The 24,849-nt window shown below is 41.0% G+C and overlaps 1 protein-coding gene across 1 annotated transcript in view; it reads right to left on the bottom strand.

The window, feature by feature from the left end:
* The window catches only part of tafa3a (TAFA chemokine like family member 3a), a 113,512-nt gene extending 91,286 nt beyond the window's left edge, over positions 1-22,226 (bottom strand). The window contains exon 1 of the mRNA XM_061043366.1: positions 21,774-22,226. The gene's annotated coding sequence lies outside the window, so the exon portion shown is untranslated. The remainder of the gene's footprint in view (positions 1-21,773) is intronic.
* Positions 22,227-24,849: the final 2,623 nt, after the last annotated feature.

The following is a 24,849-nucleotide window of genomic DNA, read 5'->3' as shown; positions in this document are numbered from 1 at the left end:
TCACACCAACAGCAGGTCTAAACAGGCTTCACTGCAATGTGAGTAACAAGCCATGAAAAAAGAAAAAGTCTGTCTGCCCCTCTGCTGTCAGCTCGTCCCCTGTGTGTTTGTCAGTGTCACGCTCAGCTTCAAAGAGGGACGTTTTCTTAAGTTCTTTATTTAGCATCAAACCAGGTAAGATTGCAGCGAGAGGAAATATCACTGTGCTTATCTGTCCCTGCAAAGAAAACTCCCATGCTTCATCATTAGACACAAGGCATTAAGAAACACGTGGATACATAGCCAGACATAAAGGAGGTTTCTGCTCTCGAGGCAGTAAATGTTGCACAGTTATGTTCTTTATATGTGGAATTTACAAAGTGAGCAACAGTGTGACAGGGAATAAAATAAAAAATAGAGGGACGGTTGGTACGGCTACATCGACTTCCTACATCATGGTCCTAAACAACAACAAAAAACAGGGGAATTCAATAGAAGAATATAAAGGTTTTAATTAAACCAATAAATTCCAGCTGTAGTGAGCCTGTACAAGACTACTGATACTTTTAGTTCAGGAGCTCCAATAAACGAGCCAGTGGCTGGTATTTGTCGAGCTGCTTTATTTTGCAGTATTTCTTAAAAACTGGACTACATTGAGGATAAAACTGGATGCCTGGGGATTTGATTTTGCTGCATGCATAGTGTAGCTTGAGACAGGTTTAAACTGTTATTATGTTTTGCTTTGATGATAGGGGTCTTAAATCATCGTAACAGTCTCACTCCTGGCTGAAAACTTTTGGAAGCTCTGTTCTGCTTGTGATTTTTTTCACTTTAAACACCTCTGCTCAGCCAAGGCCTTCAGGGACGAAGTTATGGAGGCAGAGTTACAAGTTCTGGTGTGAAAAAAAGTCTCCTTCATCATCAACTGTTGCATTTACCTGCATCCATGTGGTTTGTGATTGTCTTGAGTTTTCTCAGAACCATTATTACACAGAGGTTTCTATCTGTCTGCTTTATGAGCAGACACTGCTCCATTTCTTTTTACTGTATTTGTTTTATTTGAGATCGTTTTTACCCCAGCAGACATGAGGCAGAGAGGATATGTGTACAAGACGCAATCCGCAGACGGCAAAAAGTATGGGGAATATTGTACTTCTGGTAGAGAGCGCAGGTGACGACAACAGCGCCTTTCTAAAAAGTCTAAAGCTTTTCAACTCGATGCTCGCAGGGCAGGCGCACAAAAAAGGTAGAAAGGTAGAGCACTCAAAAAAAAAAAAGATGCTGGGTACTGCAGGCTGCATGCTGCTCCAAACGCTCTCTACTCATTGAAAACAATTGAAAAAAGGCGCTGGTGCTCAGAAAAAGCGCTAGGTGGACAGAGAGCCCATAGGGATGATAAAATAGTCAAATCAATGTTGTTGGGCTGGGGCGTCTGTAGCCTAGCGCTAAGTACACGGGCCCCATGTACGGAGGCTGTAGTCCTCGAGAGCGGGCAGCCTGGATTCAAATCTTCCCACTTTCTCTTTCCCTGATTTCCAACTCTATCCATTGTCCTATCTCTAGAATGAAGGCAAAAAAAAGCCCAATCATAAATCAATGTGGTAGGGCCTATATTTAGTATTTTAGCTTAATGATCTTCTTAATACTCTGTTTATTTACTGTGTACAGCACTTTTGTGGTTGCTGGTTGTGGTTCAGGAGCCACACAGGAGGCTGCGTGGGCTCTTTTAATGGACTCCTGCTTCACAGTGATGAAGGGGTTTGTCTTAGCTTAGAGTCTGCTCCGCCCCGTCACAGGGATCAACTACCAGGGTGATCGACAGCAGAGCCGTGTGCCTCCCACACACATTCATACAAATATTCATGCATACATGTACATCATATATACCAATAATGAACGCGTAAAAAAACACATATGCATGAATATGAAGGACTCAAATGATCAACACATCAGAATATTCCTGGAAAACTTAAAAAAGAGAGATTTCTCTTGAAGAAAAAACACTGAAGATGAAGGAGCTTATAAATATAACTGAACCAGACACCGCTTCACAAGGTAAATACTGAAGAACGTTAAGTTACTGTTGCTGTAATTAAAAGATATATATGAATATGAAGAGAATGAAACCCCATGTTCCCACACAGTGTCCCCATATGGGCAAAGGGGTCTTAAAGGTCCCATATTATGCTTTTTCTGGTTTTATATGCCCTTTAGTGTGTTTTCCAAGTGTCCTGTGCATGTTTAGGCACATCTATGTGCAAAAATTCAAAGTCCGCAGAAACGCGGCTTCTCCTACGTCCTCCTGTTAGCTGTAGCATTAGCTGCATGTAACGCTCGGTTCTAGCCCCCCTCGATAAAAATGTGTCAGTGCAGCGTCAATGTCAGTGTGAGATTACTGATCTAAGCCCATTGGCTCGTTGTGGCAAGCCCTGCAGCTCATGTTGAAATTTCCGAGACGCGTGCTGAGTAACTGACCAATAATGACAGAGCGGATCGGCAGACCAATCGGAGCAGACTTGGCCCACGTGGGGGCTCAGCAGAGAGTAGCTGACGGACTCAGAGCATAGATGGAGCAAGAAGGAGCAGTACATGAAAACAGACACTTTTTTCAGACTTTAGCTATTGTGAACGTACAAAAGTAGGTACATAGAATAAATATACGAACCCCGAAAAGGGCATAATATGGGCTCTTTAAATGAGTTCACTATTTTCTGCAAAAGTTGGAACAATTATCTTAAATGTGCACCAATGACATCAAAAAGTATCTGGAGAACTCCAAAAAGCAAACAGGATCCTGTGGCATGTATACGCCTCATGCTGGTTTCTGACTACCTTCAAATTCAAAAAACTTTATTTGTCCCCGGGGGGCAATTCAAAGGCACACAGAGCAGTAAATTAACAACAGTGCAAGTAGACGAAACATTTTAATCTAAATATAAAGTGTCAATTTAAATACAACTTAAAGCTTAAACTTAACTTAAAAATACAAAATATAAAAGAGTAGATATAAGTGGACAGTGATCGGACTAACAGATGTAAACAGATGTAAACAGAACTATGTGCAGTAAACGAGAAATAAATATATATATACAGAGCTATGTGCAAGTAGGCAAATACTAAATGATAAGTTATAAGGTGCATGTCGAAAAGTGGAACAACAGAACTAATATATACAATATAACTGTAAAGGTAAATATGAGATAAATAAAGTGACCGAAGTGCAATGATGGATAAGAAACAACAGGAATAAAGTAACCAGAGCTGTATGAATACTGAAATAGAAAGGATAGAATAAAGTGATGTAGTGCAGGAGACCAGATAATGCAGAGCCTGTTAAGGTGCATGGCGGTGGCGCAGCCTCAGCCAAGTGATGTATCAACAAAACAAACATGGTGGCGAACAACGAGAGTGTCTTACTTCTGAAGCAATGAAGAAGCTGAGTTTTTTCTTTCAGTAATGAAAAATATAATTGGAAGTTTAGATGGGAGAAATGCTGACCTATTTAAGTCTGTGGTGAGCAGACACCTAACACCCAGGTCACCTAAACTGTCCACCACAGCAGACAGTGGACATCACAGTCACCTGCACAAATAAGATGCAGTAATCAGAAACTGGGATATTAGTATTGATCACGTATACAGGGATATTAATAACCAGGCTTCTCTGTGTGTATGTTAATGCCAATCCAAGCAATCAATCTATATTTGTACAGCGCCAATTCCTAACAAGTGTTATCTCGAGATACTTTAAATGAAGCAGCTAAAGACCTTACTCATTGTTTTATCACAAAGACCCAACGTCACTCCATCATGACCACTTCGCAACATTTAGCAAAAGTTACAGTGGCAAGAACAACGTCCTTTAAAGAGGCAGAACTCTTGGGCAGAACCAGACTCATGATGAACAGCCATTGTGCCAGGTTTGAAAATAGGATTGGGGTAGACAGGATAAGATGTATATCCCTTATATTATCAAGTCCATGTAAACGCAGTCCATCATACAACAACCTCTCAGTTATGCTTTCAGATATTTTTTAATGCAAATATCATAATCCATATCACTCGCTGTGCATTTAAAAGATCTAACAGACCACCAGGAAGTACCCAAGTTTTGTGGTCAGGGTTAATTCTTAAATTACTTAATTATAATGTAAGAACTTATTAGCAGATATTGGTGTCAGCAGCACTTTTGGCTCCATCAAACAAGATTGTGCAACCAAAAGCCAAAATCCAGGCCACAAAACAACAGTTCTATTTTGGTGCCGTCATCTTGGCCAAGTCCAGAAAGTTTTTTTCAACAAGTTACTTGGAGGTCAAACCCAACCAGGCACAATTATAATATTGGAAGCGAGCATGCAAAAATCTAAAAGTTGGTTCGACTTTGATTTGTATTCAACATAAGGGTTTTTTTCTGATCATTTGAATGCTTATATTGGTTGACTTGATGGACCTTTTTGTTTGTAATGGTTCCACTTTCCCAGTTCTCAGCTGTTATTTTGGTACGTAAAATTATATCATGAACGATGAACAACAGCTAGAGCTAAAAAAGTAAAAGTCATGTAATAAAACCCCGAACCAACCCTTTCAGAGAATCGACTCGAGCTTGAATGAAACTAGAAAGAGAAAATTGTACTGGAGCACAGTTATCCGGTGTTTGTGCTGTATAGGGATGTTAAGCCAGGGTCTCAGGAGCTGGATGTATTAACCTTTATTTATCCACGGTAGACTTGAGGAAAAGATCACCTCGTGGTTTTTGCGTTTCACGTACACCAAACTGCCTGCGAGGACTGATGAGCCAGAAACATACAGTCTCCCATCCCCGCAGCCTTTCAGCTTTTCACTTCACAGATGGAAGTGACAGCTTCTATAACATATCACAGTTCATTAGCAGTGAGCCAGAACCGCTTCATTTTCTTCCCATTTCAGCGAGGATTTATTCTCCTCGTCACAGCCGTCACGATGATGTTCTGTCAGATTCGTAGAAGCACGCTCTTTGGAAAGGACGGGCTGTATCTGAAGCCAAGTCTTTTCTGCTCTTCGAGGGGAGATTCCCTCTAAAAACCCTCGCTGTAATGCAAATGTCCAAATCTGTGTCCAACTGTGTGGTCCCAGTGGTGCCTGTATGAGGCCTTCAGGGCGAGATCTTCCATATCTTAATACAGAATCACTGTCCGTCAAGTCTCACACCATTAATTCTGCTCTGGCTGCACAAACTGTGATGTCAAACTATCGGCTCACTCTTTTCCTCCCCGTGTCTCCTTCACTTCTCACAGACCTCATTTGAAGATAATAGGCCGTACAGAGGGGGGGGGGGGGGGGGGGGGGGGGGATTGCCCTTTTTTAATTATCCCCAGGATTATGAGCTTTCAGTTGTTCCCAAATGCTAATACATAGATGGCAGCTGTGCATCTTTGCATTAGTAGGAGTATATTACCCTTCCAATTTGGCCTCTGTTGCTGATGGCTTACAGCTGATCTCTGCACACCTCATTTGACGGGAAAATAAGAGTGTGAACGGCGCTGCGCGAGAGACGTAATGAGATTCTGAGATCCGACCAGGGAGTGCAACGGCAGAACTCACACGACGTGATGACAGAAATGAAATATAGAATCAATCAGGAATCCGCTCGGATTGTTTAAGGACACTAATGAGGATGATTTTACGGCTGTGAGTCGAAACCATGAATCAAAAGAAGTGATCAGTGGAAACAATTGCAAGAGTTTAGTTTCATTTAAAGTATTTTAGCAGGCAGACGGGAACGTTGTTTTTAAGCGGTTTTCTTTAATGTTCTCAACTGAATTCCTGATTGTCTTCCCTAATCATCCACATTTATTTACATTTACTCTGCTGCCTGTAAAAATGGAGCCATCAGTAACTATGAGGAGTTTAAATGTACAAACAAAAACACTGGCTTGAGGACGGAAAAAGGAAACACGATCAATCTTCTTCTCCATGGATGGCACTCGATGAACTCTAAGGGTAAAATAAGACAGACATCCTGTCCATGATTCATATCCCAGAGTACCTGCTACAGAGCAGAGCTCGATGTAGACTCTTTTACTCATGAGCTCCTGACGATTTCAGGTCCTGAAAAGTATTCACAAACCGAGTTCACACAGACTTTATTTTTAGGAGGGCTAGAAGGAAAAAGTCTGCTTCAGTTCTCAAAAGAGCAGGCGGCAACCTCCGGTGTTGAAAAATGAAGCCAATGCGGAAGTGCAAAATCAAAAGAGCTCGTCAAGTGTCCGCTAGAGGCTGGCTCCAGGAACACCAGAAGACACATACACACAACAAGCAAAAAAGCAGTTTTTACAGCTTAAAGAAACATGTTCACAGCCTGGTACAATAACGAAATAGGTCTGATTAGTTATTGTCTTCACTGGCACACACCGAACGAGGGATGAATTATTTCAAATTGCTGTTTTAATTTTGAAAACGATACGTGTTATCCATAGTTAGGCGCGTGGCTGACATGATTGACAGGTGGGCGTGATGTAACAGTTTGTCAAGAGGCTTAAAACCCGCCTCCGCTCCAGCTCTCAGCCTGTTGTTTGGTTGACTGAAAGCATGGCGGCTGCAGCCGATGAGCCTCCGGAGCCCCCTGCAGTAACAGATGGCTAACGTCACTCAGGCTTGGTCCATTAATATTTACAGTGTATGGGTGAGAGGTTAGGCTGTTTGCAGTCGAGGAAGCACCCCTCCTGGACAACGTCAGAGTATTTTGCTTGTGCACAAGAGGCCTATAAAAGACATAAAGAATAAATAAGTGCTTTAGCTTTAAGAATGAGATTTAATTTTAAGCTTTTCTAAGTCTATATTCCATCCATATGCACCGTAAGATATCACTATAAGCAAATCAATAACTTTTACAAACCTCATTAATTACAGATGCTTTGCAGAGCTATACAGGATTTAAAATCACCCACATCTTCTTTACACAGCGTCCCCCAACAACACAGAGGAGACTTATTTATTTTCTTCTATTTAATTCTGTATTTTCTTCTTGGCTCGCTTAGCTGCTACTTTGTCAGCGAGTGTGGGAGACAAAATAATTGCCTCTATATTTCCTGAATTGATTTCTTGCACAGTTCTAATACAGTGGTCAGGCCAGCACTCAGGCATCCGTGACAGGCCGCTGTTCTGCAGGCTTTGTGTTTCAGGAGAAAAAAAGCACTCAACAACCAGCCTCTTTTTTTTTTTCTTCTTTTCTTTTCTGTTTTTTTTTTTTGGTTTCTACAGCTTGTTATCAAGGTCGAGCATTAGCAATCCAAACAGAAATCCCTCTGAGCAGAGCCATTCATTCATTCAGACTTCTCAGCTGGTACAGTTAGAATCAGTGAAAGTAATTCTGGTTCTAATAAGAGAAAAAACTATTGAATATGAATTAAAAGCACAACACGGCATGAATTCCTGACCGGAGGGTCAGCCACAGGAAGACAAACGATGATTTAAAAACATTCCTACTGATCTAACAGCTACATTTTATAAATTTTCATGTTGGGTGTAGTCTTTCAAGAAGTCCTGTATTGGTCGGCCTCCAATCCATTATAAATATTTGTGACAATGTGTTGCGAAAAGTGCATGGAGTGTTGATTCAGTTTATAAGCCGAGGGCGAGATATGGCTCGTCATATTTCCATGGCTTTGTTTTAGAGGTTGTAACTGGAGCCCGACCGATTAATCGGTCAGCCTATAATATCGGCTGATATTATCGTTTCCAGTGACTTTCGGTATCGGCTGATTTTATATCAGATAGGCGCTGATATTACTAGATGTAATCACTTGTCAAATAGCATTACATTTGAGTTTCATTGTCTTAAACTAGCAGTTTTCTTTCACCAGCAGAGGGCGCTATATGGATTACAACAAGCATCATCACTCTCCAGAGTGTCAGGCTGTGATGCATGTACATGCGCAGTTACTTTCCAGTTGAGTGACCATCTCATCTTTGTTATATATCTTTTCCACAAGTTTTTGTTAGCTGCATTTGAGGGATTAACATAATTCATGTGTTTATCTATATCTATTTATCTCTACAGATCGAACAGCAGTAGATCTAAGAAAGATTTCGGCCAATATATCGAAATAATCTTTTTTCTTCCTAAAATTTATATTGTATCGGATCCCAAAAAATCCCCTATCGTTCGGACCCTAGTTGTGACTTCTGGTGTTGATTTGTTGTCTGCCTGACGTTTACCTGGAGGTCCTCTCACAGTATTTGAAATGCTTTTCTAGCAGTGCAAAACAGTGTGCATTGTTTTTATTTAGCCTAGGACGCATCAGGGTCATAGCCAGTGAAATCAGATTTACTTTTATTATTAATTGCATTGCTTCTATTTACAGTATGTACTATTCCAAAACAGTAAACAAAAATCTACAAACAAATTGGCACCCTAGCACAACATTACATCACAGGTGGTAAAGGCAACACTGAGCCTTTTGTAAATCTTGGTCGCTCTGCCAGTTTTCCAACATGTATAAATATGAATATGCATCCACCTTCCTCAGTTTGAACCCCCCCCCCCCCCCCCCCCCCCAAAAAAAAAGAGGACAGAATCAGCTATAATGAACTAACTGTAAAGTGCTACAAGAAATATTTAACTGCAGCTATTAAATAACCTTTAACTGAAGAGCTGAATAAAACATGACTGAGCTGGACAAACACAGAGATGTATCAACAACAAAAAGTCAACAGCAGCCGCCCCAAATTCCAAATATTTATAAGAGGCTGTTAAACACTTGCATTCTGCCTTGCTCACACAAACAATGCTTTTCATATAACAACATATTTGTTGTCCAGTTTCTCTTCAGGAAATCAGAATTACTAAAATAAGCAAAGCTGGTGCACGCCTCACTGAAGGTACGAGTTCCTGAGTCACTGCGGGAAAATCAAACATGACCAACTTATTGGGCTTGCACACTTGCATAAAACTCCTGAAAAACTCCTGATATTTGCCGGAGGAGCTGTACGAGTGAACAGCCACATTTTTAGTTCAGACTTCACCCCGAGTTTCTCCTGCCAGAACCCTGGTATTTTTTCTCCGGAGAATTCACCTTGAGCCAATGGGAGAGGGACGCTAGTATACTGTATAATGTATAATATACTGTGCTGCAGGGTGCATAGAGTGTATGCATGTGATCGATACAATCTCTGTGCAATCCAGTGGAGTTTAAAAATAATCAAAAATATTGGCAAATACTAATAAAGAATGAGAAGAAGTGAATGTCATTTATTTTATTCATTCCCTTCAGTGAGCAGTAAGCTACAGTAAGTTTCACATGTTGCTCTGCTTGATCAACTTTAGCTGCACAGTGTTTGATTGAGCTTCTAACAACTGTAAGTGTTGTTCTGCTTCCGTTTAGAGGCTTGGCAGTCAATTTGGTAAAGGAGCTTTTGTGATTGTTGTACTTTGTGCCACTGAGACTGACTGACTGTGCCTTTTGTCTTTTGGAAAATAGCGCAGGAGAAAAGATCTGTTTGTTCAATTTTACTAGCAATTGTTCTAAGTTGATATTACTTTGCTCTACAGCGTCGCTTGAACAAAAAAACTGCAGGATTTTCTTCTGGCACACATTCTCCCTCTCTGACTGAAACTTCAGATATGATGAAGATAAGTTGTTAAAGCAGATCATTTAATAAATCTTCTTCAAAAAAAAAGCAAAACCTGTCTTCTCTTTTTAAGTGGCAGAAAAGACTGACAGTATTTCTTGTATGATTCTTAATTACTAAACTTCGCTCGGAATAATGACCCCCTTTGAACCGCCTCTTCTGGTGCAGACTGCTTTTAAATTAGGAAAAAGGCAGAGGAGCGAACCTTGTACCACCCACACGCTGAGCTGAATGAAGGAGAATTAACGACAAGGCTCCATAGAACGAAACAAGGAGAGAAGTTCAGAGATAGAAGGCCGTGAAAAGGGAGAAAAGTGATGTCACTCACATCGGTCATGACTTCTGTGGTTCTGCCATGAACAGACTTTTCCTTGACATCCAACCCCTTGTCTGACAAATTCTCTCCTTTCACAGGGTCAATGAGTTGAAACCACTTTTTAAACCTTTTAAGCCAAGACATTTCTGCGAAACAAAAAAACTCCCTCCCTCCTTGTGAGAAAGAGAGAGAGACAACATGCAGGACTGGCAGGGACAGCGAGCAGACAGCGCGAGTGCATTAGGCCTCTGGCGTCAACCGAGGCATCGGCTAATGAGCAGCCTGGGATTGTGTCCATTCGGACGCACTCCACTCACTCGGGGTGCCGCAGGAGGCCAGGGCCACGGCCACAGACGGCTGGGGGACATGAATAATTGAGATCCCTGTTTTAAATGTTTAAATGAATTAGGGGGCCGGGGGAAGAGGTGTTAAGGGATGTTCAAAAGAGAGGGAGGGAATGGCAGCAGGAATTACCTCCATTATGTTTCTAATCGTGAGACAGAGAGGTGTTCAGTGTCAGTGGTTGAGTAGGGTGACATCCTGTAAGTGCATGTTAAGTGCTACATAATACTAGCTTCGGCAATTCTGACAACATCATTCTATGCATCTGCATGTAAAATAGTCATTTTGACACAGTGTAAATACATGCATGTCCTGGCAATGGCCTAAAGTGTCTGTCTTGCCCTACTTACTTTTTAACACTTATATCCTATTAAGGAGCAATGTGTAAAATAGATTTACATTTATTTTACAAACTTTATTAGTCCCTGAGGGAAATTCTAGTTTACACTCTCTTATTTTGAGATTATTCTCGTATTATTCTGGAAGTAAAACCTCAATTAAAAAGCTAAAAAAAAAAAAAAAAGGGAATACTCAAAAGCATTTATTGATTCACTAAGTTGTATAACTGCAGATTGACATGGCTTATCATGAAGTTATTCAGTTATTCAGTTAATAAATACCAGTAGCAATTAGCAGCAGCTGCTGACTTGACTGTCATCATGGTGATTGGTTTCTCACTCTCTCACTTTATAAACGTCAAATCTGCAGCCATTCATCAAAGGATTTGAGTCAGATGCTCTTTAGCTTCTGTTTTTTTTTATAAAGTTAACCCATCAAATCATCTCATTGCTGAACCAAAGAGCAGCTACGACCTGGAAAACATGATGTTATTTTTTTCTATGATAAATGATTGTAGAGAGGCAGAGCTCCATTAAAAAGTTAGCTAATATCGCACTGCAGTTTGGGAGTATTTTCATTTATAAAATGGAGATAAAGTTTTATGTAGGCTGAGTCAGGTTAAAGCGGCATATCAACTGGAGCCATGTATAACTACACATAGCCCAGCCATGTGCATGTTTACCTACAAGGAGGACTGAAGGCTGGTGTTGTTAGCAATGCTAACGTTAGCCACGTTTTGCAAACCTATTTGAAATTGTTTACAGATTGTTTACAGATATTCAAACCACAAGGAACTGCATTTTAGTTCACTTCCCTTGATAAGTCCAGAACGCTTTCTCACCTACGGCGAACTGAAATCTGGTGCACATGGAATGGAACTGGGGCCACGTTTTGAAGTGGACCTGAGGGCGGTTCTTTGGTACGCACCAGAGTTCGTTTGAGATTTCAGGACTCTACTCCACTATAAATATTTGTGATAAGGTGTTGCCAAAAGTGCATGGAGACGACACAACTTCTAAAACAGAGACATGGAAATATGATGAGTCATACTGTATATCTCGCCCTAGGCTAACATACTGATTCAACACAACCCTCCATGCACTTTGAAGTTTTCATGACGAGGTTTTCAAATGAATACTTGTTATTTTTCTATAATGGCTCTGCAATTAAAAGCAGTTCTCTAAATGACTATAGGGCATTATTTGTACAGTATTTGTAAAACAGTATTTGTAAAACTACAAGTTTACACACCTCTTTCTGCTGGATATTACACTGAATTGTACAATGGCAGAATGTGTGACTCTGCAGCAGCTGAAATGTGTAGCAGCCAGTTCTCAGCAGGTTGCACAGAGTAAACAAAGCCCTACTGACTGGCAGCCATTCCTCTCCACAGAATCCATCAAAGACGACTCAAATTGGATGCAAAAACATGACACTTAGGTTTCAGATCTTCCTCGCAGATGGGAACACACAGCACACATTGCCTGTGATGTGCCTCCAGTACTCCAAACTGGGGAGTAAACAATGATCAAATTGACACCGTCCCTGTGAGGCTACACGCATGCTGGTTGCTCTGGGCTCGTACTGGTTTGAGAAACAGAACAGACAAACGGGAGGACAAAGAAGATGCTGGTATCAGGCTCCTTCGATGTGGGTGGCTTCCTCTGAGCTGCCAGTGCACCACCGCTTCTCCTCCGTCTTTCATTTTCTCCTTCTCACCCTCCCTCATGCCAAAGTCCAAAGCCCAGGAGAAATTAGTCACTCCGCGCGGTGTGTTGTCTGTGTGTGTGTGTGTGTGTGTGTGTGTGTGTGTGTGATCATGTGTGTTTGAACGAAAGACAGAGTGCAAGCAAGACGAAAGAGAACAGCGAGGGAGAGGGAACAAAATTGTTTTCCATCCCAAGGCTTATAATTCGGGCCTTTTATCAGAAAATTGATGCTGGTCTGAAAACAGGGACATCAATCTGAGCATCAGAAATGTGCTGCAGTAACAGGAAAATCCTCGCTGTGCTGAACAGATACAGCCGAGGAAGGACTGGGAAATGATAAGGGAATCTCCAAGAGCCGCTAAGCTTAGGAAATGTTCACATGGACTCATGCAGGGTGTGAGCGAGAGAGCTACACTGCGAGGAGGAGGACCTCTTTACAACATGAAATGTCCCCTCACTACAATCTCTATACCCACCTAATTGTCCCTCATAAAATCAATGGAAAGATCAATGCTGTAAGCAGGCTGTCATGTATTGTATTTAGGGAGTTAAACTAGAGTTATGATTCCTCTGCGATGTAGACGAGAGGCTGGTGGCTGGTGGCTGTTGTGTTCAACCTCAGGATGAAACTGGAGTGTGCTCAGCTTTGAAAGCTCACCCACAGGTTGAATAAACAAATTGAAAGAAGCTAAAATGATTTCAGTGGTATGTTTGTGAACTGACATTGTGACACCATGGCTTCAGTGTCCTAACCTTTGACTATATGTAAATAAGGGCAACACGTCTATATTCCAGCGTTGTATTAGTGTTACTGATCACAAATCCCACGGTTCAGATCGGATCGCAGATTTTGATCATCAATCAAATGGGTTTTTCTGTGCGACAAAAAAGGGGGAAAAAAGACATTCATGATATAACTGTTCCACTCCTCAGCTGGTAATGACTCAAACTGTGCATTTTAACATCAATATGAATCAAAACGCTTCTCCATGAATCTAAATAATGAGTCGGGTTTTGTTCACTATGTCAGTAACTCTTTAGGAGCCACATTTTCAACAGAGCTGTCTGAACAATTCTACGATTCATTCAGCCGACGCTTCTGCCCAAAGCGACGTAAATCAAGAGAGTTATAATAACCCGTTGGTGTGGAAACTATTCAAGATTTTATCTTTTCTTTGACCACCAGGGGGCTCTCAATCAAAACAATAACAAAAGAGGGAATCATGGGAGTTCTCTCTGCTACTCCACCTCCACCTCTGATGAAAACAAACTCTGAGTTGTCATAGTCCATACGAACAGGCGAAACCGACCTGGGGAAGAGAATATGTTTACCGATGATGTATCTGAGTATAATTTAAATGACGTTTTTATCACAGCAGCACATACAGCAAACAGTCGCCGACAAAAACACTTGAAGGAATCTTGGTATTCATGCCTTACTTTTAATGACAGCTGTCCTGTTCTATCGGAAAGGTATCCTTAAATGACTTCTTTCCCTGATTTCCGACTACCCCATCTCTACAATAAAGGCACAAAAAGCCCAAAAATAAATCTTAAAAAATAAAATAAAATAAAAAATTCAAAAAGGGGCCACCCCCCTAATATAAATATAAATAATATAAAATAATGGTAGGGGAAACACTGACCATAGATTTAGTCAATTTTTAATAAATGTAGATATTTTAATGTCAACATTGTAATAAAATTCTACATAATATACCTTTAAAGCAAAACCAACTCAAATGAATACAAACTTGATGTAACATCTTAATAACATAAGAAAAATATAATATTCATAAATAAGCATCACAAACCAATCTGGGTTTGAAAAAAACACATTTGATTATTGCAAGTGATTTTTTTGAATAATCATTTTTATTTCAGCTTCAATCTCGAGGTGTGTGTTAAATGGTTGATTGTAGAGTTGGGTTTAATGACAGATTTGTTTTGAGTGACCACAGTGGTTTTGAATTCTAAATATTGTAGTAAAATGTCACACAGACCAAGTCTCAATATGTTCCTTCTTTGCATAAATGTATTTACACATATGACTTGGGGCATAATAAGCCAGTACATCCTAACAGACACTACTGTGCTTCATCAGTTTGTTTCACTAACGGCTGACTGGTCAATCAAACTGCTCGAGAATAATAACAGCAAAAGTATTCTGTGCGTATTTATAGTGCAAGTAATATCATACACATGACTGACTGATAGAGGAGGCCCGTTTGAGCGGATGAAAGAGAAGCTTGAACTGCAGCTACCCTTGAGCTAATTCTATCATGGTGGAGAGATAACACCCAGATTTCTGCTTCTCATTCTCATCTTGTACATTAGATCAAGGCTCAGGCGTTTGGCTTCTGCACAATGCACTTAATGACAGGGGTTCATTTCCTTTTGAAGATAGCAGCCTGCTTTGAAGAGTCCTCCGTTCTTCATTTGCTGCGATCAGATGATGGAGAAACTCGACCGGCCTGCCATTGTTTGAGGCGAGGAGGGCAGAAGGAGAAGGGCCGGCCAAAACCATGAAAGCAAAACCACAGGAGGCAATTGCCTGCCTCATTTTTTTTTATCCTTCATTTTTTTTCCGAATGAAACTAATTAAGAGACCTCTGCCATTTATTGCCAATTTCATCAAGTCCGATACATTCAATTATAATCACAACAGAGTAGCCGTTCTGCTGTTTTCTCAACAAAGAAATGACAAGCGTGGAAAATAACAGGCTCATTTTAAAACCCTGTAATTGCAATTTTCTGCCCAAATTGCAGTCTAATGATTACAGGCATGAGGTGGAGCTTGACAACAACACAAGAAAAGAGTATGAGAGGGGGGAAGAAATACTGCTATGGACCCTCAGGCAAAACAAGAGAGAGAGAGAGAGAGAGAGAGAGAGAGAGACAGGGATGGGGAAAAACTGGCAACAAAAATAACAGGGCTCCCTTACCCCCAATAGAACCCAAGGTTCAGAAGTGGGCTTCTTAAAATCTGCTATTCCCCAACCTTTTCACTGGGCCAATGGTTAAGGGGTAGGAGAATTGAGTTCCTCGCTCCTGTGCTGGAGAAGGGGCTGATGGGAATTCAGCTCAATGGCACAGTATTGAGAGTGAAAGCTGCCAAATAGTGACTGACTCTACCTCAAGGAGGGAGAACAGAGCGACTGACTGGAGGAGGAAGAAAAAGAGAGAGAAAGAGGGAGAAAAAGTGGGGTTGGTAGAAAAGCCTAATGCCTAAAACCAACTCCATGGAAGAGTGGATTCCTAAGCTCTGCTGAGGCTCTTCTCCACTCAAACCTCATTGTCCTCAGCGTCCACAGCACTTGAAAAGTCAGCTGGAGAAGTTACAGAGCTGAGTCAAATGGCTCTTACACTGAACACAAACTATTTTCAGGACTAACAGGACCATGTGGGCTTAACGAATGGGAGTTAGTTTGCATGACATCATCTCTACATATTTAAATAATCGGGGAATGAAGTTGGATATGTTTCAAAAGATTAGAGAATACATTTCAAACATTCATATTGTGAATCAAAGAGTTTGTGCAGACTGCAGGCAAATCAGATTTGTTCCTCCAGTCATACTGTCTACTGTGTCATTTAAAAGTGATCAGTTCAGATTTGTGTCTCCAGATCCCTTTAAACTATCTGCATGGTTTGCTGTGGTACAAGCTAGACATCACTAACTCCTTATGCACATGACAGACTTTTTAGAGCAAAAGCAGGGTGACATGAGGTCCGTCATGCCCTCGTAATAGATAGCAGCATGTATTGCAGTGCGGTGCAGAAATCTATCGTCGCACTTTTTGCACAAGACAGACTTTGCAACGGAGAAGTTGATTCTTCTGCAAGACCCTGAGTCACTTCCCTCACTCTTGATTAAGTTACCTTGAGTCTGATTTGAGCTGCCAGAGTGTCCAGACTAAGATGCAACTGTAGGATGCAATTTGAATGTAATTTGGAAACATGTCTCCATGGAGCTTTTATGTCATTTGCAAAAATGGCATTTAAGTCTAAAGACTTTCTAAAAAAACAAAAATCATTCTGGATAAAAAGACTGAATTGGGAAAGCAGTGAACAAGGACTAAAACCTGAATGCAATTTTAAGGAGTATGTTCTTCACTCCCAACCTTGAGCTCAGGATTCACCACAATTGGGGTCAAGGGGGATGTCAAGAGACACATCTGAGGGTAACAATTAATGTAAAAGAGGGTGTTTCTATGACTCTCATCTGATTGCATTTTTTATTTGAGAGAATATTTTCTGGCCACAACTAATAAAAACATGGCAACAAAGGTGATTTGTTCATCACACTTCTCAAAACAAGAACATCTTTATGTTCCAAGGTAAACGGCTAAAATTTTAGATTTGATCTGACAAGACTAAAATGTATCTTGAAAGTTTCAAGAACTCTCTGTCCTTTACTGGTTTAACTTTTCACCTGAATGTAGTGATTTGAATGTGAACTTCGGGACACTTTGACATCACTGTTGGCTGTGGTAAAAGGCTTTCAACTGGAGAAAATATCGAAACACTGCTTTCAGCTTGGCAGCAAGACACTCTTTCAAATCTTTTTCTACTTTTTTTTTTTTTCAGATCAAAAGCTTGTTCCCCTGACTTTTTCGATCAAAGACATGAATGTTTTTGTAAGGTTTTGTTCATCTATTGTACTGATGATTCAGCAGAAAGAATGTATAACCATGAAGGACATAGAAGTGTTCCACTAGTCAGCAACCTCACCGGGTTCACTTTGAAACCAGAGGGGCCGCAACCGCTCTCCCCATTTTGAACTCTGTATATATTTATACGGTGGAGAAATTCCTCTTACAAATACTCATAAAAAATTCAGGAGTTTAAGGAAAGGGTTGACTCCATTCTTGGTTGGATGCCTTTAAATGCATGACATGAGCTGTTTTTATAACAGAGTCATCTGGACGTTTCATGATGGAGCCCTGCAGGCTGGTCTCAGTCATGTACACTGAAGTGAACAGCAGGGGAAACTCATACAATTCAATCACAAACACAGACACAGCATAAACAGAACAAGAAGAGCTACTGAATTCTGTACACCAAGCATGACGTGCAAAATGAAGAGAAAAAAAAACCGATTCACATCAACACTCAGCAAAAGCAGCCAGTTTTAGGGAGATTTCTGCACTTCAGCTGTGAACACGCACCCTCTCCCTCTGTCTCACATACACTCATACACACCCACAACCAAACAAGCACACAGCAAATCAGCATGAATAAATAAGAGATGGAGTTGTGCTTCCCAGCCTAATCTCGGAGGAAAAAACAGCTTGCCGCATCGGCAAGGATCAACCCCGGGAAAGTGAGAGGGACACTGCTGGCTTCCAGGAAACCAATTTGTTTGTTTATTGTCTTGGTGTTTTGTCGGCGGTTACAGTTCATTGCAGCCAGCCCATCTTGGGCATGCTCCTTTAAATGGCATCTATAAAACATGGGATGTGCTCTCCTCACACCCACCACCACCACCACCTCCTCCTCCTCCTCCTCCTCCTCAGTACATGAAGGAGCTGCACACGAGCGTAACAGTGCTGCAGATCGTTCTCTATGGTTGAGTTTTGAATTTCCCTTTAAACACCCGATGGATTCACCTCAGCAGCTCCAGTAGGCACTTCGAGAGGTGGAACAAACGGCGCTTTCTAAACACATTAGCCTATGAGCAGCAAATCTCAAGGTGCTGAAATCAGGTGTAATCATGTAGATAGATGGCTGACTTTTTATTGTTCGGCTAAGCCCCTTTTCGCAGGGGCTGGTGGTGAATACGGGGTCTCTGAAATGATGCAACACCCTGGATTTTATGGTTAACTCGTCATGCTGCAGCGATACATTCTCTCTGAAAAGACACAAGGCTGTCACATGTACTGTACATGCATCTCAAGCAGCTTTGGCCTTCCCATTCTAGAGGAAAATGCAGAAACATCAGTGCAACATTGAGACATTTGGAAAAGTCCCAACGGGTTAGCCTAATAATACAACTACAACAGGGCCCTGCCTACACACATATACATAGAAAGCAAAAACCTAAAGTGTATTGTTTTGTCTCATGCCTGCAAACACATGCCAGACTCTCATATCATGCCCTATTGATCTGACAGAGCGAGCAGGAAGCCGGCGGAGAACACAAATACTGCCTGGGGTGGCTCCTTAAAACTAGAGACAAGCCTCTTATCCACGGTGTTCTCTTCCTCTGGAAATCACCTGGTGGCTCATGCATATCAAGTACTTTCCCCAAGCTTCAGCCTGAGCGCTGCCTTCCTCAGGCTCTGCTGTTTGTTGCAACATCTGTGTAATGGCGGATTTGAAAACACACATAACTGAAATTGCAAAGATAATGTTTAACCCCCCTGCTGGTCTTCTGGTTAGAGATGCAGTATGTTTGACATTTTTTGTTCCAGCACTTATCTGGGGATATGCGTGCCCATTCTGAACTCATTCCCAATTCATCAGATGTGACAGCATGATCAGTGGCCCAACGTGTCATAAAATGATGCTGGTGTACCTCTGGATGCAGTCCTCGAGCTCTTTGCTTTCATAAGAAGTCAGTGTAGTATTATAACAATAACAATAGTCCACTTAAGATGGGGGCAAAGGAATGGTCAAACGTGTATAAGACCTACATCCATGAGGTTGAGAATTGATCTTTGTTTAACCCCCGCGGGGTCACCAGGGGGCGCTAAGGGGGTCACAGAAACTTGGACGAAAGAGGGAAAATGGAACAAAAATAAAAATCAACTAACACATTTTACAGAATGACATTTTTACATGTGTCTTTTTTTTTTTTGGTGACAATAATCACTGAATATTGAAATCTGTGTTATTTTTCTGTGCCAATCTCTTGATTTTAAATAAATAACACAAGTGTGGGAAACCTCTCAGTTATGTAACATATCTAACGGACATTATCTGCATGAGCTACATTATTGACAGTTGGGCAGTGAAATTAATCCAAATTTCATGGTCATCACGCAAATAAGCAGTCGTACCCGAGACACTGCAAAAGTCGGATTTTATCGCCGTGCAATTCTTTCTCACTTAACATAGATACATTTTACCTTTTGTATGTATATAATGGACATGCTTTCAAACTATTTTGATGCAGTGACATGAAGCTCCAGATAGCTATTAGCTCCCCTCAGATCAATTGGTGCCAATTTAGAGGAAGAAAAGAAAGCTTTATGAATTGATTTAGTATTCAGAAGAGACATGTTGCAAACTCAATAGGTCACACTTCATTTTTGTTTATTTACTGCACATCATGTCATTATTACAATAAGAATCATGTTATCGCACATCACATATTATGCTAATATCTTGCAGGCCTAATAAGCAGTGCATCTCATACATCTAATGAACGTGACAAGAATGTGGACTTTAGTTAGTGCCTTAACTTGAGCTAGTTTGGAACCTAAACCTGACAAAACTGGATCTATTTGAAAAAGTTGAACATGTGTTTATGATTGTTGCAAGTTTAAAAGTCATCGATCCATTTGTTACTGCCAGCTTGATTCCTTTACTTTAAACAAAACCAACCACAAGTTGCATATTGACTTCAGACAGCTCCAAAGCTGCTGCTATAGTTGTACCTGGAGCTTCACATTTTGAAGGGCCGAAGACAGAGCTCCCTTATTTGACCATTTGGAAGAGAAAAAGTGCTGGCATGCCAGAGTGCAGTACGCCGAGGTCACGGTTGCATTGTTTTTACAGCAACAGGCTCAACTTTATTAAAAGCCTTTAGAATCATAAAAAAATCCCTTTTTTTTTTACAACAACCCCTACAGAGTGCACAAATCTTTTCCAAGTTTCCTGCATTAACTGTCAAACCCACTGGAACTGTCACAGGGATCCCATCTCCAGTAATCCCACGGTGGCCTTTGCTCTGCCTGTCAGCAATACCGACCAATAACATCGCACAATAAAACCCTCCAGAACAACAGCGGGCCGCAGGCGGCTTCAAGGGCTACTGACGGCGATCTATAAAACAATATAATGGGTTGGCTGTCAGTGAGTGTGAAAGGGAAGATGTACGCCTTCTCTGACTCTCTGAGGGGACTTCAATTAATCACAGCAGAATTGTATCACCCTGCAATAGGAGTGTAAGGTTATTACCATCCCCATATTCCGCAGGATGAAATGCGATGATAGCACTAATTGAGGGAGGAGGGAAAAAAACCGCTGACCGCACAAGGCTTGTCAAGGGGATGAAGGGCAGATGAAAGAACGAGGAGATAGACTGAGATGGGGGGGAGGAAGAAAGAGAGGAAGTGGGAAGGGGGAGAGAGGAAAAAATAAAGAGAAATATTCACAGTGGTGTGTAAGCATAATCAGAAATATCTACAGTGAGAGTGTGTGTGTGTGTGTGTGTGTGTGCGCACGTGTGTGTGTGTGCGTGTGTGTGTCCGTGTCTGTGTGTGAGTGCAGGGCAGCTGACAGCACACACAAGAGCCATTTTCATTAGGGACTCCATCCGTGTCTTCTCAGCGTAATCCAACAAGATAACAGCATTGTACTTTCCTTAAGTCACAAACAAGCCGCTTATAACTGGAGCTTCTTTTTTTTCTCCTCCTCTTCTTCTTCTTCTTCTTCTTATTTTAGAGTTGAGGGGGATCAGGCTGATGGAGGACACGGCACACACTGCGATTCAGCTCCAGGTCCCAATTTCAGAGCAGATTTGATGTGGCTGTAGGAGCCATGTTTATATTTAGGGGTGCATTAAGTTTGGATATAGAAATGTTCTGCACTATTTATTTATTTATTTTTTTGGGGGGGGGGGGGGATTAAGGGTTCCAAAAAAAAACGAACACCAGATACGAAGTACTCCACTGCATCATAAGCAGACAAGAAAGACAGATAGAGTGATAGATTCAAAGGATTGCATGTGCTTCATCAGGTAAAAGACTTCAAATGTATATTTTCTGAAACCATAATCACATGACCACTCTGCACTCTCACACATTGCTCATTTCCATCAACAAATAGTCTCTAATTCAAGTTTCTTTACATATCTGCACACGTAACGGACCTCCATCAGTACCTTTGGGCGCCCAACACGTGTAGGCAGATCTCTCTTGGGTAAAACTTGTTATTTGGGGTCTAATTGGCGCTTTCAACGATGGTTTCAAGTGGCTCCACAGATCTCTCAATGTAGTCAGCATGAAGCCAGCAGCCTGGAGCTACACCTGCACGCCACTTCTTTAAGTCATTAGTTTCCAGTAGCTTGCTGATGTCTCACAAGTTATAGGCTAATAACTATTTATCATACTGGAAACAATCGATGTCCTAATCGATGAGGGTAGTTTATTCATAGGTTTGGCTGCTTGGCTGTTTCGCAGTCACAAGTGAGATTTCAGGTTTTAGAAATTCACAGTATGCTAATTGTTTGATGACATGATTTCCCGTTATTTTAGGCGTCATAAAAGCCACAAATACAGCAATTTACTGTACAAAATTGATGACACTTACCTGTCGTTGTGCTGTCAATTAATCCCCTGGAAAGGTTCCTTTCATTTATTCTCCATTGTCAACCACCAAAGCCAGAAATGCCATTTCCTTTCCGCTTCTAGACGCCCTCGACAACACATAACCTTAAAATACTGCACTTGTGTCAAAGCTGTCCACAGCGAAGTCCCCGAGTCTTACGAGTCTGAACTGGGGCTGTTTTGCGACTTGCACTCGGCGGACTTGAAAGTCTATAAAAGTTGCTTCAGGTCCTCCGCCTCTGACTCACAACTTCCCCTCCGTCGGAGAGTCCTCAGCATCTGGACAACACGCCGGACCTTCACTCATAGTTTCTGGGCTCAGACATGATATTTTTGTCACAATCCTCCTCTTCCCGGTGGGTTTTGGCAGCGTCTTCATGCAGTCAGAGAAATGGATTTGAGGTGTCCGCCGGCTGAGAGAGCAGCCGGATTCATCCCGGTGTGTGTGGGGGCTGCAAGTGGTGCTTAACTGGTGTTTTAGCGCCATCCAGTGGAGGTACGTGGTAGAGGGGCTGTGGTGGTGACAGGAAGGAGTGCAGACATTAATCTCAGCCAGATTTAGAGAATGATAACCGAATGACTGTGCTGTGCTCTCTTGGCGACAGCACACTATCTACAGACCCTTTAATGTTATTTCATTTGTGTGATTCCAAGCTTTATTTGTATAGGCCTACATGTGTTTTTGTAGCAATTCTAAACTTATAGCCTATTGAGGAGATGTGATGCAGAAAAGCCAAAAGGGCCAGTTTATTATATGAAATGGTTTTAAAGGAAGTGTTTGACGGTATGATGGGTAGCTGGGTATGCAGGAAAATGTAATTCATACATGAAAGTTGGTTGGTAGAGGTGCTCCTTATTATATAGAAAATTAAATTCACCCTCTTTCAACTGTGGTCATTTTAATCCTGCATCAAGCTCATGGTGATTAGCTCATTATGCTACTTTAGGCTACTCTGTGTTTCTATTCTATTCGGAAATCTGACAAATGGTTAGGTTATGATTAAGCCTACGATCTTTGTCAATTGATCTACAACTTCAGTATGAACAGTTAGCCTTTTATGAGGCTAAATTTTAAGGTAAAATGAACATTATTATACACTTTCCAGTCATTAATTATTCATTTTTAAGACTTATTTTGGATCCAAAGTCCCCAAATATCACTGTAAGACATACTAATAAAAAACATTGAAAATTGGTGAATGTCCAGCCAATTTCTGAAAAAATTACAGCTTGTATGTATGAACAAAACAGCAACAGCCCAGTGCGGTGGAGCTTCTTTACAGCAGATAATATAAACGTCTTTATCATCTGCATATATATTAAAGCACAACTCCATGGCGCTCATGATGTCGTTACTGTTTCCTACTTTACAAATTCCCTCTCTTTTACATTGTTTTATCGTTTTTATATAATTGTATGCAAGAATGTAGAACTATGAGCAAAGAAGAATAAAAAAAATGGCTGCTATCAAAAAATTTAACTTTCCTATTAACCAAAATAAAAATAAAATAAATAAATAAAACAAATAATTTGTGGACACTCCCTTACTCAGAAAAAACTGGTGTGTTATGACATGCTTTAGGCTTCTGACAACTCATCCAGATTATTATAATACATCTGTTTGTCTTTGACATTTAACTTCCGCTCTCCTCAAGCATTACTGTCCGCTCCTCAAAGTCTTCCCCCCCAGTAATTGCATTATCATCTCTCCATCTCTCAAGCATTCTCTTTCGTCTGCCCCTCCTGAAAGGCAGGAATGGTTGGAATAATCAATACCAACCTTTGAAACAGCCTGTGGAGACGAGAGGTGGGCATCTAGGTTTGGATTTGATTGATTTTGGACACCCTCAGAGAGTGTTATCATCATAAAGCTAAAGACAGCTACTTTATAGACACACACACACACACACACACACACACACACACACACACACACACACACACACACACACACACACACACACATAACACATGCATGCAGAATCAAAGGGCAGGATATACAAATCCTAGGGGACTGAATAAAATAAAGAAAAATCAGGGTATATTCACTGACCGAGCCGAGGTATAAAACCCACAGCAGATATGTTGTTTCACATCTCTTCTTAATTACTTATGAATAGGAAAGCTGTTATCAGTGTCAGGGAGTCATACATTACTTGTAATTAATCTACTTGTTTAACTACACTTTGCAGTAGACTTCTGGTAGTTCAGCTACAAACATTGCAACCGCAATTGCCCTTGACCTGCGTTGTTGTGTTAGCAGGCTAATGTTAGCGCACTTTAACTCATAGCTTCACATTGAACATAAACTGATACAGAATGACCCTGCTCTAAAGACATGTATGTGACCTCCAAATAAGCAATGAGACTGTGTTATTCTTCCTTTCTCTAGTCCTTGACTAAAACAGCTATAAACACAAGGTTGTCCCGTCCATGTAAACATGTACACAGCTCACACAATTGTACAGCAGGCAAGACTCACGCTTCTCACTCGTTGTAGACAATCATGACTCAGAGAGACATTTACAGAAGATATACATGATTTCTGCTGTATTCATGTGTAAAATGTCACACATTCTGCCTTTAATTTCATTTTTGCACAAGTACTGATATTTAATACTATCAATGAATGTTCAGTGAAGTTATTGCATGCCACTTTAGACACTACTTGGCTAACTAAAAAATCATGCTTGCTGCAATTACACCACTTTGTCATCCTAAAGGAAGGTCTGACTGAGGGTCATTGTTAACAAAATCAAAGCTGACATTCATTGCACTTTATCATCAGTATTTTAGAATTATATATTTTTTGTTTTTTTCTGTAGACTGTATAAAACATGGACATAATCTCAGTGACGTCACCCACTGGTTTCTGAAGCACATTTTTGAAGCCCAACGATGGCAGTCACCAAATGCTGTCTCAACCAAACTTTCTGTCAACTTAAAGGCAAAAAGCTGGAGCTGAGTCGGGTCTTAAGCCTCCCGGCAAACAGCTACAGCCTGCAGTCATTTCAGTCACACTCCTAATTTTTGCAAAACTCTTATCCTTCATCTTCAAT

Source organism: Labrus mixtus, chromosome 7 (genome assembly GCF_963584025.1).
Source record: "Labrus mixtus chromosome 7, fLabMix1.1, whole genome shotgun sequence".
Classification (NCBI taxonomy): Eukaryota; Metazoa; Chordata; class Actinopteri; order Labriformes; family Labridae; genus Labrus; species Labrus mixtus.
This window is presented reverse-complemented; position numbering and strand designations above follow the sequence as displayed.